Raw genomic sequence first — 17204 nt, forward strand, 5'->3', positions numbered from 1 at the left:
GGCAGTACTGATGGATGGAAAGATTTACGAGATTTGGCAATCTGTGCTTTCAGCTCAGAAACCAGTCTTATCCCAGGCTGCATCAAAAGAGTTGCCAGCAGGTTGAGGCAGGTACCCCACTTCAGTACTGTAGTACTGCATTCAGCTCTGGTGTCCCCAGCAAAAGAATGATATTTGCGTAAGGAAGACATGGACCTGTAGAGAAGGTCCAGAGGAGGGCCATGAAGATGATCGCGGAGGGTTGGAGCACCTCTTTCTTGAAAACAACCTGAGAGAGCTGGGGTTGTTCAGCACAGGAAAAAAAAAAAAAAAAAAAAAAGCTCCAGGCTGACGTTATAGCAGCTTTCCAGTACTTAAAGGAGGGTCTACAAGATGGGGAGAGACTCTTTATCAGGGACTGTATGAGGGTGGTGAGGCATTGGAACAGGTTGTCCAGAGAAATTGTGGATGTCCCATCCCTGCTGAAGAACAGGTTGGTCTTTGAGACCGGGCGTTTAACAGCCTGGTCTAGTGGAAGGTGTCCCTATCCATGGCAGGGGGATTGGAACTAGAAGAACTCTAAGTTCCCTTCCAACTCAAGCCATTATATAATTCTATGATTCTACCAAGTGATCATTTGTGATCATTTCTGTGTTGCTTTGTTTAGTCTAAATGGGAAAGAAATAAGTGAATTTGGAAAACTGAAAATGAATCATCTACAGGAAATATGTTTATAACCCTTTTTTTTTTTCCCCACTAGATTTTCTTGATGAGCTATATAATTTATACAATCACTTAATATACTGTTATTTCATTACTGTTGATAGAAACAAATATAGTAAGTATATGTACTTGTTAGTTCTCACAAAGCAATCTTTTCATCAGTGGTTATATATTAATTGTGGGAAGTGCTACATCTTTGTTTACTATATTTGATAGAGGTTTTTAACATTCTAATAATTTATTATATTTTTAATCACCTTTTCCAACACTGACAGTACATATAGAATAACTTCTAATAAAGTCTATGAAAAATAACATTTTAAGCATTTTTTTAAAAGAAAATCCTGAGGATTTTTATAAATTCAGCTAAATAGAGTACATATTTGCCAATTATAAAAAGAATCATATACGAGTGTTTCTAAAAAGACAAGTTTTCTTGTGGCAGTAACCCAGTAAATGACTAAGGGAATTATGATGAAAAATTAAAGCATTTTCAGCTTAGAAGGCTGAGATAAAATAATAATAATAAATAAAATAAAATAATAAAATAAAATAAAATAAAATAAAATAAAATAAAATAAAATAAAATAAAATAAAATAAAATAAAATAAAATAAAATAAAATAAAATAAAATAAAATAAAATAAATAATAAAATAAATTAAAATAAAGGCTATATTAGAAATCATTCCGTAGACCGTATAGACAATAGAGATGAGAATAATTTCTGTTATTCTTGATCTGAGACAAGCTTACAGCCAAACAAGATAAAGAGGACATGGATTTTGCAGAAGATATTCTTTTAAAATACTTTAATATGTTTAGCAATGGTGAAGTTAACCTAGCACAGCACAAGCTCTATTCCTATTGAAGACTGTAGAAGAAGCTCTGCTGATTCAACTGGAACTAAACACAAGGAGAACTGTCTTTTGTTGTTTAAAAGACTTACTATAAGAAAGAATACTTATGCCTGCTTTTGAAGAAGCTTGGGACATGTGAAGTACCAGAATTGACCCAGCTCTGAATTCCAGGTTAAAACTCGTGGTTTGGTTTTGTTTATTTGTTTACTTGTTTGTTTGTTTTCCTTTTTATTCATATGATTAATTTTTTCACTGACTATGCATGAAAAAAATAATAATAATTATGTTTCTTTTGAAACTGGTCTGTCATTGCTACTGATAAGAAATAATCACCCTAGTGAAGCTCAAAGATTGCTCTGTAGCTCGGGAATTCTCCGCACCAGCCTTCCGTAAAAAAGGTTGTTTTCATTCTGGCTCCCTTGGAAACAATTTTACTATTGCCTTAATCATTCTTCCTTTGTTCCAAATGGAATAAAGACAGGATCATGGCAGTTCAGAAAAAACAGATGGGACATGAAACTTAGAAAGTGTAAGCAGCTTTGAATACAAGAATCATTGAAGTCTGGCTAAATTCTTCGGATTTAAAATAAATTAATGATTGGGAAAGAAAATGAATAAAAAGGCTTAATTTTAAATGATGTCTTCAAACAGAGTATCATACTGGAATAAGATTAGTCATCTTGAGTTGAGCAGGTTCTTCCATTCTTGTCTTACAAAATCCTTTCTGTGCAATTCTTATGCATGCAAAATGCTGCAGAGGTCAGAGAAGGAACCAAAATGTACCACTGGAGTGTCTTTCAGATTGGCTGTTTTTCTTATAGACTAAAATACAAATTTCAATAGGTAGCTCTTAATGAGTGGATATATAATACAGTTTGGCAGAAAAATGTAAATTAACTGAAATATTTTATGCAGTCGGTGAGATATGTTATTTCCACTGAATATAGCAAACAGATTAGTGTTTTGTTTTGTTTTGTTTTTTAATGTAATCAGTTTAGCTTGTTTGCATCACGCACTAGACTCTTATTGTTGAGTTAGTTCTTTCCTGTTTCTACAAGGCAGGATGGATGGGGCAGTATTTGTGTAAGGATGAGTATGTTTGATTTTAAAGACTTTTGCTAACAATTTAACTGGTGACATACCAAAAGAAAGCAAAGTATGCAAATAAAGAGCACTATACTGGTGGGCTTGTTGGGAAAATATTCAGTCGAATCACACCTGATATAAGAAACAGAATATTAACTGTACCAAATGCTCACTCACTTCAGTGTGAATTCCGCCGCTTGTCTGAAATTGCTACTTGCCAAGGCGATCGGCTCCAGGGCAGATGCGTTCTGCAGCAGAGCGGGGGATCAGGATAGGCAGGGCTTTTTTTTCCGGCATCGAGGCCGCTTGAGGGAGCCGCCAGGACCTGGCAGCCCTCACGAGGGAGGCTGACGAGGCGTAGGCGGAGCCAGCAGCGCCCCCTCCCCAGCCTTTCAAAAGCAGCCCATAGGGAGCGTGAGCGACCAGGAGCGCGGCGAAAAGGGCGGGCAAACAGGGCATGGTGCGTCAGAAGGGCGGGGCGTGGCAGTTTGTATGGCAGTTTGCGCAGGGAGGGCAGAGAGGGCAGAACGTTCCACCCCCGCCCATACGAACAACTCCTCTAACGGCTGTTGACCGCTAGCTGTGCTGCAATGGTCTACACCAGGCAGACTGCTCTCTCTAGAAAGTCTGTAACCACCCAGACTGACTGCCTGCTCAAAAATGCGGCAGTTCAGGTCTCTGGATGCAGGGAGCGTCTGAGGCTGTTGCTGCCATCTGAGGGAGGCAAAGGGACTGTGTGTGTGAGGTGCGAGCAGGTGGATGACCTGGTCTGCCTGGTGTCAGAGCTCAGGGAGGAGGTGGAGAGGTTGAGGGCTATCAGGGAGTGTGAGCGGGAGATGAGGATCAACTCCCTGCAGGGCCTGAAGGAGAGGTACCGGGGTGAGACACACCAAATGGGGGTGGACCCCCTGCCCTGTCGGGCGGAGGAAGGGGACCTAGGAGATGAGGAGGAATGGAGACAGGTCCCTGCTCGACCTCGCAGGAGACGCCCCCCCCTACCGCCCCCACCTTCCCAGGTGCGCATACACAACAGGTTTGAGGCCCTGGAGCTTGAGAAACCGGTGGGTGAAGATGAGGTAGAAAGTCTACCCAGGAGGATACCTAGGGTGAGGAGGTCGACTCCACGCCTCAAGACTGCCTCCACCAAGAAAGACAGAAGGGTAATTGTTGTAGGTGACTCCCTTCTCCGGGAGACAGAAGGCCCTATTTTTCGGCCTGACCCTACCCATAGGGAAGTCTGCTGCCTCCCTGGGGCCAGGGTCAGGGATGTTGCCAGAAAGCTTCCCAACCTGGTTCGCCCCTCTGACTACTATCCGCTTTTGATAGTCCAGGCTGGCAGTGATAATACTGAAGAGAGAAACCTGAAGGCTATCAAACAGGACTTTAGGGGACTGGGACAGTTAGTGGATGGAGCGGGAGTACGGGTGGTGTTTTCGTCCATCCCCGCAATAGCAGGGAGGGGTACAGAGTGGACACGGAAAGCCCACCTGATTAACATGTGGCTCAGAGGCTGGTGCCAACACAGAAATTTTGTTTTTTTTGACCATGGGGCGCTTTACTTGACACCCGGCCTGATGGCCGCAGACGGGTCCCTGTCTCTAAGGGGAAAATGGATCCTAGCCCAGGAGCTGGTAGGGCTCATTGAGAGGGCTTTAAACTAGGTAAGAAGGGGGACCGGGCTAAAATAAGACTTCTTGGAGCTGTGCCAGGGGGAATAATGGCAAGGCCGGGGAAGAAGGCAATGGCCTGACTGAAGTGCATCTACACGAATGCATGCAGCATGGGTAACAAACAAGAGGAGCTGGAAGCAATCGTGCAGCAGGCAGGCTATGACTTGGTTGCCATTACGGAAACGTGGTGGGACCACTCTCATGACTGGAGTGCTGCAATGTCTGGCTATAGGCTCTTCAGAAGGGACAGGCAGCACAGAAGGGGTGGTGGTGTGGCTCTCTATATTAGAGAGTGTTTTGATGTTGTGGAACTTGAGGCTGGGACTGATAAGGTTGAGTCTCTGTGGGTTAGGATCAGTGGGAAGGCCAACAAGGCAAGCATCCTGGTGGGGGTCTGTTATAGACTGCCGAACCAGGATGAGGAGACGGATGAGGAGTTCTACAGGCAGTTGGCAGAAGTTGCAAAATCGTCAGCGCTTGTTCTCGTGGGGGACTTCAACTTTCCAGACATATCCTGGAAGCACAACACAGCCCAAAGAAAGCAGTCTAGGAGGTTTCTGGAGAGCGTGGAAGATAGCTTCCTGACGCAGCTGGTTAGAGAGCCTACCAGGGGAGATGCCCCGCTAGACTTGTTCACAAACAGTGATGGACTGGTGGGAGATGTGGTGGTCGGGAGCTGTCTTGGGCAGAGTGACCACGAAATGGTAGAATTCTCTATTCTTGGCAAAGTCAGGAAGGGGACCAGTAAAACCGCTCTCTTGGACTTCCGGAGGGCTGACTTTGAGCTGTTCAGGACACTGGTTGGCAGAGTCCCTTGGGAGGTGGTTCTGAAGGGCAGAGGAGTCCAGGAAGGCTGGGCACTCTTCAAGAAGGAAATCTTAATGGCTCAGGAGCGGTCTGTCCCCACGTGCCCAAAGACGAGCCAGCGTGGAAGAAGACCGTCCTGGCTGAGCAGAGAGTTCTGGTTCCAGCTTAGGAGAAAAAAGAGGGTTTATAATCTTTGGAAAACAGGGCGGGCCACTCAAGAGGACTATAAGGCTGTTGCGAGGCTGTGCAGGGACAAAATTGGAAGAGCCAAAGCTCATCTGGAGCTCAATCTGGCTACTGCCATTAAAGATAACAAAAAGATGTTTTTACAAATACATCAACACCAAAAGGAGGACTAAGGAGAATCTCCATCTTTTACTGGATGCAGGGGGAAACTTAGTTACAAGGGATGAGGAAAAAGGTGAATTGCTTAATGCCTTCTTTGCTTCAGTCTTTAGCGGCAAAACCAGTTGTTCTCTGGATACCCAGTACCCTGAGCTGGTGGAAGGGGATGGGGAGCAGGATGTGGCCCTCACTATCCACGAGGAAATGGTTGGCAACCTGCTACAGCACTTGGATGTACGCAAGTCGATGGGGCCGGATGGGATCCACCCGAGGGTACTGAGAGAACTGGCAGAGGAGCTGACCAAGCTGCTTTCCATCATTTATCGGCAGTCCTGGCTATCAGGGGAGGTTCCAGTCGACTGGCAGCTAGCAAATGTGACGCCCATCTACAAGAAGGGTCGGAGGGTAGACCCGGGGAACTATAGGCCTGTTAGTTTGACCTCAGTGCCAGGGAAGCTCATGGAGCAGATTATCTTGAGTGTCATCACGCGGCATTTACAGGGCAACCAGGCGATCAGGCCCAGTCAGCATGGGTTTATGAAAGGCAGGTCCTGCTTGACGAACCTGATCTCCTTCTATGACAAAGTGACGCGCTTGGTGGATGAGGGAAAGGCTGTGGATGTGGTCTACCTTGACTTCAGTAAGGCTTTTGACACTGTTTCCCACAACATTCTCCTCAAGAAACTGGCAGCTCATGACTTGGACTGGCGTACGCTTCGTTGGGTTAAAAACTGGTTTGATAGCCGGGCCCAAAGAGTTGTGGTGAATGGAGTCAAATCCAGTTGGAGGCCGGTCACTAATGGCGTCCCCCAGGGCTCAGTGCTGGGGCCAGTCCTCTTTAATATCTTTATCGATGATCTGGATGAGGGGATCGAGTGCACCCTCAGTAACTTTGCAGACGACACCAAGTTAGGTGCATGTGTTGATCTGCTCGAGGGTAGGAAAGCTCTGCAGGAGAATCTGGATAGGCTGGAGCGATGGGCTGAGGTCAACTGTATGAAGTTCAACAAGGCCAAGTGCCGGGTCCTGCACCTGGGGCATAACAACCCCAAGCAGCGCTACAGGCTGGGAGATGAGTGGTTGGAAAGCTGCCTGGCAGAGAAGAACCTGGGAGTATTGGTTGATAGTCGGCTGAATATGAGCCAGCAGTGTGCTCAGGTGTCCAAGAAGGCCAACAGCATCCTGGCCTGTATAAGAAGCAGCGTGGCCAGCAGGTCTAGGGAAGTGATTGTCCCCCTGTACTCAGCTCTGGTGAGGCCGCACCTCGAGTACTGTGTTCAGTTTTGGGACCCTTGCTACAAGAAGGACATGGAGGTGCTTGAGAAAGTCCAGAGAAGGGCGACGAGGCTGGTGAGGGGTCTGGAGAACAAGTCTTACGAGGAGCGGCTGAGGGAGCTGGGATTGTTCAGCCTGGAGAAGAGGAGGCTCAGGGGCGACCTTATCGCACTCTACAGGTACCTGAAAGGAGGCTGTAGAGAGGTGGGGGTTGGTCTATTCTCCCACGTGCCTGGTGACAGGACAAGGGGGAATGGGCTAAAGTTGCGCCTGGGGAGGTTTAGGTTGGATATTAGGAAGAACTTCTTTACGGAAAGGGTTGTTAGGCATTGGAATGGGCTGCCCAGGGAAGTGGTTGAGTCACCATCCCTGGAGGTCTTTAAGAGATGTTTAGATGTAGAGCTTAGTGATATGGTTTAGTGGAGGACTTGTCAGTATTAGGTAAGAGGTTGGGCTGGGTGATCTTGGAGGTCTCTTCCAACCTAGACGATTCTGTGATTCTGTGATTCTGTGAAATAATTTCCCTGTAATTAAATGAAAGGTAAAGAGGAAAGCATCTGACACCATTTCTCTCTGCCCTCACACACTTTCTTTTAAGTCATCTTCTCTTGATAAAGATACAGAACATGAGGGAACACACAAAATGCTTTAAACTGGAAAAGTGGAAAGTGAATTGTTTTGTTGTAAAATGTAAACAAAAGAACAAAAAAATGTTAACCACTTATCCTAATTTAAGTTGTAAACATTATTAAAGAGACTATGTGTTCTGTTTATACCAATCAATTAGTTACTCAGTTATGTGGAAGGAACAAAGCTTGAAGAACTGTTACAAAGGTGCTCCATCTGTGGGTACCAAGACAATTTTAACTATCCTGTGGCTTTTTCCAGGTTTCCTCCTTCCTAGAGGAGCTCTTAGAATGAATCATAGGATGACGAGACGTCATATTCTACCTGCAGGAAATTCTGGCTAAGATGGTATTTTATTCACAATGTTACTTGTGGGCTATCTGGAAATATTGGTAAACAATTAATTACTCTGTGCATGCAGAGTAAATTTAAGCGCACACAGAAAGCAAGTTATAGCGATAGCCCTCTCTTCTCTGTGTGTGGCTTTTCTAAATGGAAAGACTAGGCTGATTTATTTAAGATTAGAAGGACAAATTAGCTAGCTCTTGATTGTTTTCAGTGGTCCTGTGTGGGTCCAGGAGCTGGGCTCAATGATTCTTGTGCAATCCTGTCCTTGTTCAGCACTGGTTTAATGAGTTAGGTTTGTATCAAGTGGGGATATTATTTGGAGGGGTTCACTTAACTGTTATGGAAATGTTTCTGTTCCTGTAAGTGAAGAACTTATTTCAGGAACATTCACTATTAGCAATGTGTTTGTATTTCTTATCTTAGAATATGCTACTATTATTTTTGCAGTAGTAGTAGTAGTAGTTGCTGTTGTTGTTGTTGTTTAAACCTTCTTGCTGTCAGCTGATCAGTTAATTTTGTGTAATTACATTTAATCACACATGCTACCAATGCAGCATGTTATTTTGTGTAGAGAAGCCAATTATAATCTGAATTGTAAAATTGCATCTTCCTGAATGCTGTTTTTAAATTACTTGAGTGGAACGACAGTTTTCATTATTTTATCTCGATAAAAAGAAAAGTGGTTTTAGGAGGGTATTTCCTTTAGAATGCTGTCTTCACCTTTACATTATTTGTCATTGTCATGGTATTTACCACTTCTAAAACAGGGACAAATATATGTTTTGTTCGATCACAACTATAGACTTTAAAGGAAAACAGTAAGGATACATTTCAGGGGGAAAAAGTCAAATGTAAACTTTATTCTTGAAAATTATTGAAAGAATATATTGAGATCATTCAGTCATTGTCCTTAATATATATACATAATAAAATATAATATATATATTATTATGCATTTTATTATATTTATACTTTATACATATTTTATTACATTATATAAAACATAATATATAACAAAATAATAATATATATAATAAAATATGTAATATATATAGATATAAAATATATAAAATAAAAAATATATATTTTCCTGTAATGAATGTTATCTCATCTCTTGCATATAGCATATGACACGAAATAAAGAATGAGCATGTATACATCCATATGAATTCAGGGACTGAAGTCTTTAGTTGGTCTTTCATTTTGAAATATTTTTTTTAAAGGCTGATCTAGTCAGTAAGCTTCCCTCATATGTGCTGTTGGCAAAGCCCTCATTAAAATCTTAGTGGTATTTTAAATTTGTTTGTACAGTAATGAAGTCAAATTGACATCTTTTTCTGTCCATTTCAGTGAATGTTACCTTGATTTCTCTTTTAACTGAAATGGAAATTTCTATACCAGTAAAGAAAACACAACTTCATGAACAAAAAGTAAGTTTATGTAAGTTAGATTATTCCTGACATCTTGAAAGCTATCATTGAACAAGACAGAACATTTTTAATGTAATACCTACTTTTCATAATTTTATGTATATCAGGTCTAATATATTATGCAGCACCTTTGTTGCCTGAATTTGATTCCTTTTTTTTTTCTCTGTGTTGAAAGTCTGTATATCTTAATATCTTAATAACCCTCAGCACCCTATTAATGTAATCAAATGATAAATAGTTGCTATCAGTCTGGTGGTGACATTTTTGTTGAGACCAAGTGCCCTATTCTCCCGAACCACAAATGGTGATATTTGCTGCCCTGAAGTGTCAGGTCTAGCACCACCATAATGCTCATTTAAGTGCAAAATATGTAGATTTTAGTATTGTTGTGATTGTTTATTTTAAAACTAATTTAATTTAATACAAGGAACTTGAGATAAAATATAGTTAGGAATCAGAAGGCTGACCTGATGGACTGTAATGGCTAGTGCTATGCAGGCTTAATCTAACCTGATCATCATTTCTGCCCTTAAGCTCAGAGAACCTGTGAATATACTGAGCTTTCAGAATTTCCACAGCCATTCAGAAAAAGATATTCAGTAATAGGATGATATCTCATTTAACCAAATAAATACCTCAGGGTCCTTACTCTGATCTTATTGTGAAATAAGAGCTTAATAAATATGAAACTAGTAGAAAAACTAGTAGAATTAGCTATATTTCACCTTTTTCTGAAAAGCCTTACAGCTGGGCTCTTCTGAGGAAGAAAAAAAATTGTGACATTAACATTATATGAGGTCAAACAAAAGTTCAGGAACCTCTCTTTAGAAACTGTTCACACACACACCAACATCATATTAGAAAGTTATTTTAAGAATAGTCAGCAAAACAAATACAGGGGAACTCTTTCTTCTTGCCAATTTCTTTTTCCAGCAGTCTATGAAAGTAAAATTGAAACACTTGCTTTTACACAACTAAACAGTTGCTCATGTGCTAATAAAAAAGAAATTGAAGATGTTGTATAACAAGAACATAAACCATCAGGATGCTGGTGGTACTTGATAGTTCCCCCTACAACCAGAGAAAACACAATTGAATCACTGCTGTCCATTATGTTTGGATCAGTGAACAAACTTCCATTTTATATCTTCACTATAATACTCCCATAACCTTTTCAAAGGACTAATGACGTACCATAGCTCTTAAACTTCATTGCATGTTTTTTTTTTTTTCCCTGGTAAATAGTTACTGATGGAAAAATTATGGATACTGACCGAAGGAAACTTGGAGTATCACATTTTCTTTTATTACATCATTTTTTCTCCCGTTACTTAGGAAATGATATTTATATCCTGATCATTGTATATCAGAGTATATAAGCAAATATGTATACATGTATATATAATGTATACAGTCTTTTAATTCAGAATTTATGTTATATTCTAAGCTTATATATAGTTATTTTTTAGTGTGTCATGCTTCAGCTGGTCTCACACTTTACCATGCTGCGAGTAAAGTCGGTGTTTATGCACTGCTTCAACAGAAAGAGAAGTACAAACATGAATTCATGTAAAAAAGCTATTTGAACAGACTGAGATCAGCAAGTAACAGCTGTTACCACTTTCAGATACATCTGCAGGATTAATTCTTATTTTTTAATGCAGCTTTAAGTTAATGGTGCAAGTTAGTTGATTGGATCATTTTTGCAAAGATATTGTTCATGGTACCACACAGACTATCTTGAAATCAGGCATTTCATAGTGTTGATGTTTATCAGACATCAAAATCTGTTTTTGTTTTGTTTTGTTTTCTTTTTCCTAAGGGAGTTAATACGGCATACAGATCTGTAAAATTCTTATATTTATAAATGATATACTAAAAAGGAACTATCTGCACATCTCCTCCATTGACTTGCACGAGAGATCCAAAAATGCATGCAGTCCAAATCTTAGAACACAGATTCTAGGGTTTAGCATAATTCAGCAGCTCATTTGCCATACATGAGTATTATAATATTGGCTCTGTGGTGTGCTCAAGCACTCATTAAAGAAGGGAAAGCACTTCACAAAAATACCAAAATTGCAAAGTTCACAATAGTAGCCCATCTTTTTATATGCATTTTTGACAGATGTTGTTTTTCTGCTTGTCAATTAGAAAAAATATTAGTCTGACAGTCATCTATACCTGTTGTTATCTGCTAAAATCTTTCCATCTCTGGAGAAATGGAGCAGAAATTGCAGATTTGCCCCATTGTTCAGTCAAGACACTAAGAAGAAATTATGTTATTCAGTCCTACTTCTGATCTAGTGGCTATCCCACTAAATTTTTGTTACTGTCAGGAATATAGAATAATAAAAACAATATTGCTGAATTTTATGTGGGAATTCTTATTAACATAGGAACATACTGTTCTTGCTGAGGGAACACTAACATTTTTAGAAGTATGAGGTAGCTTATTTCAAAACAAGGGCATACTATTCTACTGAACGTCATCCAGAAAAGGTTATGACATGACAGATTCAACATTTTAAGCCTATCTATAACAAATTATTTATTATTTATTATTATTAATAATTATTATTATTAATAATAATAGTAGTAATAAAGTTTTGTATGAGCAAAGGTCAGAACTGAGAAGGCTGCAGCATGTGAAAAACTGCAGCTCTGCAGTTGTTAGTGAGGAGAAAGACAGATGTTTTTCACTCTACGAGTACAAATTCTAATGGTTTAATTTTAAAAAATAAATTCTTCATTGACTGGAATTACTCTAACTCTAGATTTAACTAACTCTAATCTAACTCTAGATTTAAAAAGGATAAAAGGAAAAGTAGACAGATTCTACCAAAGAAAAAAAAAACTTTAAAAGTATATTCAAGGAAATGTAGTATGAGTATTAGGATGATCCATAGGATCCATAGGAATTCAGAAGCTGCATGAGGATAACTAAGAGTGGCATTGGATTGTTACACTTTTGTAACTCATTGGAGTGGCAGGAGATATCTAAGACCCTATGCATCTGCTTTTCATGGGAATAAAATAAAATTATCAGTAGTGCAGATTAGCAGCAAATCCATTTCATTTTTTGTTATCAGTTCCATGAACTCTGTGTCATTACACACCTTATTCTTTCCACTGGTTATGTCATTCTTACACTGTGTAATGCTGTAACACCTCGCTGCCCTTTGATTCCAGTTTGATAGCAGTTTGTGCTCTGCAAACCAGCTGTACCTCACTAAATGGCATAAAAGAATGAAAATGAGCCTGCGGTATTACATCCAGACTAGCTAAATTGAGGCTCTGAGCCTATTAGTTAATAGTTCCTAAACCTAGACTCTTTTGACCTTACGTGTTATTGCCTTACATGTAGGAAGAGAAGATAACATGACAACTGTGTTTAAAGGCCCATCAGAAACTTTGGGTCAACAACTCTCATTTTAAGGAATATTCTCCTATCTTTCAGAGAACTTTTTTGCCTCAAAACCTGATTTTTACTGGAGATAGGAGAAGATCAAAGTCCTCTGTTGTGTACAAAGTCTCTCTGAAAATAACCTTTCTTTCATCAGCCAGCAGTTCTCACTACTGCATGTCTTCCTAGATTTCCTCATTCATTTTTTGTAAATGAAAGAAATCGGAAACCAAAAATTGCAGAGTAGCCTTATGACACTTCTGTAACAGTAATATATGTTTTTTTTCTGCTTGATTGGAAGCTAGATTTATACCTTAAATTATTTTCCGGTTATTATTATGGTAATCTGAGTTTAATTCAAACATCCATATCGCTTTGTTCTCCTGCCTTATTAAAATTGTTGTTGGGATTAATTGTAAATTATGTAGTTCAGTTAATCTTATTCTTTTTAAAGCTGAACCTCATTTGAAAAAAAAAATGACACCTTACTGGTGCTGATTCCATCTTACTCGCCCTTACTCAGAATTGCTACTTTACCTCTACTGTAGAAGCTCTATGTTTTCTATCACAAATTACAAGTGAAGCTTCAAGCTTCATTTTGTAATCGATGCCTCACCAACAAGAATAGCTCCGTTGGTAGTGAATCAGAGAGTTAAGTGCCTTAAGACCTATTACAAGCTTTTACTATAAAATTATTTGTTTATGTCTCATTCTAGGAATTTCTAGAGTTTTTAAAAATAATTTCTTTCTGTACATTTGGTTGAATTATTTACTAACCCCTCAAGAAGAAAACAACCTAATTATTTCTTTCTTGCTGAATATTAAGCTGAGGGTAAGCTTCCACATGACTCAATACTTACTTTAGCTGCTGTTAAATATGATAATACTTGCAGACATCTCACTGTAAAAGAAATTCCTTGATTGAAAACACCCGTTATGATCTGTGAAATCAGAACAGATTGTGTTGCAGCTATGAAAACATGGCCTTTTTTACTTCACACTAGGTTTAATTTTAAATTTTGGTTGTTATGCCATCAGTTTTGCCAACATTCTTCCTTTACTAGAAGGTAAAGATTTAAATTGGCTTGTTGGATAACTTGTCTGCAGTTCTTAATACCTATTTTCATCCAGTTACATAATTACATTGTTATCTAGAGTTTAATAGAACAATGCAGCATTTAATTAAAACTGTGTAGAATGATTACTGTTTTGATTAAACCTGGGTTTGGACTCAGCCAATTTGTCAACATGAGCTCAGCATGTCTGGCTTTCTACTAAAAACCTTCATTAAGGTCACATCTGCTTCTCTCGACTCCTTCATCAAAAATGACCTTGTTGTTTATTCTGTTTTATGACCATAAAATCTCTCTCTAAGTGAAAGAGCCCTTCAAATGCTGTTTACAGATGTGTCCTTTGGCTTCTGAGTATTTCCAAACTGGGAAGTATTCAGATCACTTCAAATCAGTATACAGCTCAGTCCAGGGACAGAAGTCACTGTCACTACTGATGTTATCTACCACTCCTGCTTCTTGTGTCTGACAAAAGGAAATTTTAGAGGATTAATACTGAACTTTAAATTTGAGCCTACCTTTTTGTAAGAGCCTCAAGACATAAAGAACTATGGGACCAAAATACCTATTGTTATATCACATAAATCTCTTTTGTTACCCTTTAAAGGTTAGAAAATGCATAACATGTAATATAAGCATCACTGGTGTACTAATAAATCCTAGAATGTACATCGTGGTAAAACTTTGCACTCATTCACCTCAGATTTTATACATATGTGACCCAAGCTCTCCAGAAAAAAAAATATCTAAAAAATAAATAAAATTAAATTAAATTTTTTAAAATCCCAGCTTAAAGGAAAAAAAGAAAAAAAAAGAAAAAAGAAAAAAGGGGAAAAAATCATAACCTTTAAACCAATTTTTAGTGAGGACACATTTTTAAGGGAAACATTTCAAACGTGTTTTAACATATCTGAAGATGGCTGATCATACTCTTTGGGACTAGATTTTTTCTGTGAGGGATTCTCAAAATACTTTTGTGCATAATATTCTTATCTGATCCCAGGTTAACATTCCTGAACAATCAGTAGTATTTTCTGAGTTGATCATGAAGTTAATTCCCTCATAAATAAATTATTGGGAACATACGTTATTTAATAGATTTCATTTTTTATCGGTTGTGCTGTTGTGGTTTATCTGCCTTATTCAGGAGGTGTCTGCAAGTTATCTGACAGTAGTTCACAGAAAATGCACCCTGAATATTTTTTTAATACATGTATGAGGTAGCAACTTGTGGATTTAATTTAAATTAAATATTTACATTTTTTTGTTTTTGTTTTTGTTAATGTGAAAGAAATTTAAAATGTTAGGACTGGAAGCAAAGCTTGCTGAATCATATAGGAAGAGGTCATATATGTTTTCACAATGGTTACATCGAATGGAGCACTTCAAAATTTCCAACAGATCTTTGACCAATTCAGTAAGAAAAATCCTCTAAACATAAATTTTAAATGATAAAGTGAAATAACAATAACTCTTAAAATACCAGATTAACATCTGCAAACTTAAGGTCCGGACATATTTTACATGAGATTTCATAATTCATTGTGCATTGAATGGGGTTTATTAGAGCTGGAATAGTGCAGCTGTTTGTCCCTGAAAGGACACTAATCTTAAAAGGACTGTTTGAGAAAAAAAATAAGTATTATTTTCACAACAGAAAAAAGCAGTGAAGTTCCTTTTCTTAAGCTCCTATTTATATTTAATAGAAATCTCTTACAAGAAATCTATTTTATTAAGTGCATTATTAACTATATCTTACTTTACAAGCCAAATCTCATCATTGCTGCTACATATTTTCTTAAGTGGAAACCAACTAAGTGAGAAGAAAAGCAAGTAGAAATGGCTTTAGCAAGGTCAGAGTATATGTTGGAATACATACAGGAATACAGAATAGGATGTCTTAAGGATGTTTACTTGGGAGTGTTGGGGACCACTGAATATATGTGGATTGGATATTTTGAGTGCTGTATCCGAAACTCTTTAGTGAAAATGACCATACAGATTTGTATTATTTGATAGATTCTAATAAAGTCACATAAATACAAATTTGAGCAGGGCTGAAAAGTGATATGGAAATCTGCTTTTTCATCAAACAATTCAACATGACGAGGAATTTTGCACATTCAACATTGTTCATGTAGCCACAGACTTCCAATAACTCAATTCTATGCTGTGTGTAAAAGCATTATTCAGTTATAAAAGGATGTGAAATATATAAATATTAATTACTGTAAAGCAATAATTTTGTACTGTACAGTATTGACATTTAAATGACTGAACAGTTTACTAAGTTTCTATTTATTTGTTTTATGAAGCAAACTTTGGAGAGAAATAATATAAATTATATTTCACGTAATGAAGCTTGCTCCTGACCTTCAACCAAAGAGATCTTTACAAGCTTATAGCTATACAAATATTAAAGGAATACACCATTCTAACATTTGAAGTGCCACAGGAGGAAGAATGATGAAACATTTCCGCTGATGTGTGACTTGGAATTCTAATTTCATTCATAAAACCTGATAGACATCATTGTACATAGACATCATTGTGATAATTTTTAACTGGATGATAAAATTTGAGAAAACAGATTTTTTTCTTATTTTACTGAAATAATGTTTGTAAGCTGCATTTCCACTGAACAGATGGTACACAGAAAAATAATTTTGTACAAAATGGTGGGGTTGTTTAGCCTTGACAATTTAAAATGAATATGCGCATGTGTTTTAATTTTGATATACTGACCAAGATAATCCATTTGAAAACTGGCAACACTGAGATGAAATGCATAGGACGTTGTAGGTCTGCTCCTGTTCTCAGTTGTGCTGCATTTAAAATAGTAATAACATCCTTTTTATTTAATCTGTACTTAAACTTAGTTGTTTTTGGCAGCTGGAGGTAGCTATATTGTTTCTGTCACATTGGATGTAATGTCATAGCTGTTTCCCCTACCAGCTGTAACGTATCTCCTGCATACTTTATTGTCTGACATTGCCTCTTCTCTCTTGGAGGCCCCAGTTCCTGACTTCACTGGGCCCTTAGTTGGACAAGATCACCCTTACTGGCAGATGCCTCCTTTTATGTATAGCAATCCCACCTTTAGGACATGATGAAATAATAATAATGATAATGATAACAATAACAACAACAACAACAACACACTTTCTTCGTGAAGAAAAATATCTTCTGAAATCAGTAAACCAAAATTTTAACATGGGCTTCTCAATATTTCTTTAAGTCACAGAATCATTGAATTTGAATGGAGTGGAGTTTTGGAATGTTTCCAGTCCAGCCTTCCTGGTAAAAGAAGTATATACTGAATTCACATTAGGTTATTTACTGTTTTGTCCCTCTAGGTCCTAAAAGTCTTCATGGAGATTTCCTATACTCTTTGTGCAACCTTCTCCAACACTTAGTTATCCTCTTGGTGACATTTTTTTCCATATATCGAATCATAATTTTCACCTGTTTCAATGCATGACAATTGCTTCTCATTCCTCTACTGTACATGTGAGTAAAGAGCCTAGCTCTATCACCTCATGATGTCTTGCTTTCATTGAAACATAAGAGCATTGTTTTG

This window comes from Anser anser (assembly GCF_964211835.1).
Source record: "Anser anser genome assembly, chromosome: 2".
In the NCBI taxonomy this organism is placed as follows: Eukaryota; Metazoa; Chordata; class Aves; order Anseriformes; family Anatidae; genus Anser; species Anser anser.